At 35.2% G+C, this 4,870-nt stretch overlaps 1 long non-coding RNA gene across 1 annotated transcript; it reads right to left on the reverse strand.

Annotated features, from left to right (window-relative positions):
• Positions 1–996: 996 nt before the first annotated feature.
• Positions 997–2,519, reverse strand: LOC137240141 (uncharacterized). Its single transcript, XR_010949612.1, has 3 exons — positions 2,152–2,519; positions 1,662–2,087; positions 997–1,599 (listed from the first exon to the last, which is right to left on the reverse strand). It is a non-coding gene; the product is annotated as an uncharacterized lncRNA (long non-coding RNA).
• Between the last annotated feature and the right edge of the window lie 2,351 nt (positions 2,520–4,870).

Consider the following 4,870-nt stretch of genomic DNA (forward strand, 5'->3'; position numbering starts at 1 on the left):
CAAACAAACACTAAGCTTACAAAACGTTGATTTTTTGTTTACAAATTGTTTAGAATTAAGCTTGAAATAATCGAAACGGCTTACTTCTAAGCCTATAAAAAAAATTCGAAAAGAAAGCTTGTTATAAATAATTTCCCAAAACTTTTTATAAATGATAATTTTTATTTCAATCATTTCAATAATATTAAGAAATACATAGGTGTATGTAAATTTACATATGAATTAATTCTGAATTTCATTCATATATTAAATAAAGAATGACTGCATTTCGAATAAGTTGTAGGCGAATCCAGGAAACGATTTAAATGCAGCCATTCCCTCTCATGAAAATAATTTAAAATTTTCGAAGTTGAAAAATATTGGCAAATAGTTCTGTCGTCTTTTTTGGAAACATTTACAATTTACTTTCACAGCTAATTTGCATATCAACGTTTCTTCACAAAACTTATAAAATGTTTTCTGAAAAAAAAAATATATATATATATATATATATTTAATACTGGAATCGTTTAACACAACAAGTTTACTTTAAATTACTTTTCAAAACATTTACAGAAATGCCTGTTGGGTATGTATATAAGAACAGAAATTAAAATGTTGAACCTTATTTAAATCTTGAACGAAAAAATTTCCATAGTTTTAAGGGATAGTATTTATTATATAAATATATATGTATATACATTTATTGAATACAAAAAATTTATTGAACTCCAGTCATATTTTTATTTTTTAGTATAGTTATTTTTAAATACTATAAATTTAGTTATACAAATCATGTAATGATTTTAGCTAATAAATAAAAAAAAATTCTGATAAAAATTGTTATTCTTTTTATCTCTTATCTTACAGGTGCATATCGTTAGCTTAATTCACAAAGGCCCTAACCAATAGATTTTTTACAGATTGAAATGTTAACAACAAGTAAAATATTTGCCACGATGAAAGTTGGCGTTATGTTAATATACAAGAGGTGGGAAGATCTCAACTTTTTTTCTTGGAAACACGGGGTGGCGCCTTTAAAACCTTGTCCCAGCTAATTTCGTTTCAATTAAATTATTTTCGTTATTTTTTTAGAAAGTTATATGTCAATATATAAGAAGATTAAGCCAGTTTAAAGTTTACAAATTCCACGAATTTTTTCTTATATGTTTCCATTTCGATTTCGCACTCTTTCAATTTATCGTCTCTAAGCACGTCAACTTCATCTTTAAGCTGTATTTACTCAGAAGTGTTTTTTTTTTTAATGAAAAAAATAAAATTAATACGTGAATGAAAATAGCAAATCTTTGGTTGCATTATAAATATGGACGATATTTACTATCAGATCGTCATTACGCTGTTTTATTATTTGAATTTCCTTTTCTTGCTGCTGAACCTTAAATTTCAGGTCCTCTCGTGCTGCATCTGATTGTATAAGGTCTTCTTTCATTCGATCGAGCTATCGACGAAGTTCACAATAACGTACAGAACCAGTTTGAACTGGACCCAGTAATACACGATCATTACCAATTTGATCATTTGTATTTTCCAACCGATGAACTTCATCCTGCGGTTATTAAGCTCTTGTATTTTAGATTTTTCTTCTATGAGTAATAAAATCTGTAAAACATGAAATTTAAAAAATAACATTTTTTAAGTAAAACTCAATTCCACCAAATAGCTTTTTATCAGATTCGAAACCCTTTTGAGGCAAAGCATCTCCCCCTTCCTGCAATATTTTATAATCGAAATTAGCTATACTTGACGAACTACGAGATGAACACTCTCCATGCCAAGTTGACTCAAGATCTTGCAGTGCTCGCATTATATTAGCTTGAAGTGATTCCACTAAGCACGTTATTTGTCGTATATAATCTGCTTGGCAGCACAATTTACTGCGCAACCTAGTATAAGCTGTAAAAAACGCTCGAGCAGGAACGCAGGATCACATTTTTCGGAAATACGTTGAGCATCAGGTTGAGGAAAATCTGCTAATGAATAACTTAATACATCGTTGTAATATTCATGTACACCTTCAATAACTTTCTTTAAATTGCTCATCCTCAAGCGTTAATTTATTACTGTGCTTATTTTGGACAACCAAGCATCTGTAAACATAAAAAGATTATTATAGTTTATTTAGTTATTTCTCCTGAATTTCTCACACTTAACTGTAAAAACGTCTAGAGCAAATTGGTGTAAGGCTTGTGCCAGAGCCACTCCAGGTAAGTTCTCAACTTACATTGCCTATATTATGTGTAATTGACACACTTTTTTGAAAAAAAATTGCCAAAATATTTCATCTTAAGCCAAACTTACTAAGAACTTCAGAAAAGACACCTGTATATTAACTTTTGTGATTGGCCATTTGTATTTTAATTAAGAAGGGATTGCTTTATTTGGTTTCGAATATTTTGACCAATTCTTAAAATTTGTGTATGCTCGCCTATATCAATATCATTCACAGCAACATCATTGGCAGTTACACTTGGTTGGTTAAAAGGGACTTTAAATTCCATACATATGTTGTGTAGAGCTGCGCAAACATTGGAAAACATTGCCACCTTTTGTGGGGTATATCTTCCGCGCTTATCGTTGCATAGTATTTTCCACCGCCCTTTGTAAATACCAATTGTTCTCTCCACCATACATCTGGCTTTTGAGTGAACCGCATTAAATACACTCTCACTTGAACCCTCCGCAGGAGGGGGTTATACGCCAAGGTTCAAGTGGATAGCCGGAATCACCTAATTAAATGAAAGTAGAGAATAAATGCCCATAGTTCATACTAGTTGACTAAAAAATACATACCAAGTAACCACGAATTATTGTTAGAATTTATTTCAAATTTCTCTTCTAGCATTATTCTTTGTTCTGATTGCTTCCATATAAAGGAATCATGTGCAGCCCCTCCATATCTAGCATTTATTGCATTAATTTTGTATTGGTGATCGCATATCTGCAGCAAGATACGTGTTTATACGGATAAAATAATTCTTTCGATCGTTATATTCTTCGAAGTTTATATTTAACTTACAATCATTACATTTAAACTATGAAATCCCTTACGATTAAAAAACATATGTTCGTTTTCGCTGGGTTTCTGCAGGCCAATATGGGTACCGTCAATACATTCAATTACTGTAAGAGGGAAAAGTTTGGGCGCATCCAAAAAAATTTATTTAATTTTCTCACCTCGTGGTATCTTATACTTCTCGTATAACCATTCCATACAGCCACTCAAACTCTCCAGTGTAAAACGGATATGTTCTGGACATAGATTTCTTTCTATTTCAGTCACTACTATGGTGCTCAATTTTGAAACCAAGCTTTGACTCATTCCCATAAGGTAATCGTCCCCTACCGCCCGCTGGTAACTGCCACTTCCAAGAAACGAAAGCGTTACTGCCAACTGGAGGATGGGCGGTGCAGCTGCTGAGGAATGGTAATTGAAATTTGTGTTCCTCAGGACATAATTAAATGCTGCTTTATTAAGACGAAACCTTTTAATGAACCTAAAAATTAGCCAGTTATATAAACGATTCGGTAACAGTTCACAAATGTTCAAGTTATAGTGAAATTATAAACGAACTTACGCATTTTCAGACAAAGAAAGAGGATTGCTTTTGTCTCTTAGCTGGCGTCTTACAACCTTCTGGTCATGCCCATCCACGTCTTCGTCGGAACTTTCTAAAAATAAAAGTAGTTCCGGCTCCATATTTTCAACTCTAAAAAACTACAACGTTAGTTTTCTTGGTATTTCTTGGAGTGATAGAGCTTATTGGTTAGGGTGAAGTAGTGGTATAACAAAAACTAGAAAGTATCAACATCTGCACCCACCTAATGCCCCAGTGTATACCGCCCTGAAATCAGCGCACTACTCACCGGAGAAAATTGCATAATTCTAGGCAGGTCCCACCACGATCTATGGCATTCTGATCTACAGACGGACAAAAAGGCGAAATAGCGTTCTACTAGATAAAGACGGTCAACTAGGGCACGTTACTGCAAGACCTGGAAGGGTCCTCCCTTCTTCCAAGTCTCAAAAGGTTGACCGCAAATTATGTCTGGTCGGCAAGCATCGGTGCACGTCAGGAACATAACATCTAAACCCAGAAGAATTAAACAAGGGGTACCACAGTGTGGTGTCCTATCCACACTTGCACAATAATGACCACAGGCCCACTCATCGATCTCTCCGGTTATTTCGCCTTACCAAACCTGATATTGTCACCGACCAAAGCATCGGCAACCTTATTTACAACATAGACGCGCCAAATGTGGACCACATTCAACATCCACGATGATAGCATTACGCTACCGGGTGCCTTACGCCCAAAAATTTGGGAAGAATGGAACTGCAATTTTTCCTAATATATATAACGTCATAATAAAATCTTAAAATCTCTTACCGGCATCACTTGGGGTAAAGACAAAAAACGCTTATTACCACTTACAAAACAATTGGCCGGCCGTTTGCATGCTACGCGTCCCCGATATGGTCGCCCAGCCTAAAGGTTACTCACTGGAAGAAAATACAGGCCTGGCAAATTACTGCCCTCAGAACCGCTACGGGCTGTCTTCTTATGTCCCCAGAACACCACCTAAACAATGAGGCGAGAGTACTCCCCCATTAGGCACAGAAATGAAATGCTGAACAAACTGTTTCTGTTGAATATCAATCTCAACAGATATCTGATTGAAGAGGCCACACCGCCAGGGGCTTATGAAGTCATCTCCGGAAGCATTATGAGGAAATACGGCACCTGAGAACACAACCGTATGAAGCAAAAAAGCACATGCAGATCCTCAGAGATTTACACAAACAGGCGTCGGACCTCTATGCCAGGAATTGTCCGGCGAGCCCAGTTCTTAAGGAAAAATACCCAGA

This window comes from Eurosta solidaginis, chromosome 1 (genome assembly GCF_040869045.1).
Source record: "Eurosta solidaginis isolate ZX-2024a chromosome 1, ASM4086904v1, whole genome shotgun sequence".
Lineage (NCBI taxonomy): Eukaryota > Metazoa > Arthropoda > Insecta > Diptera > Tephritidae > Eurosta > Eurosta solidaginis.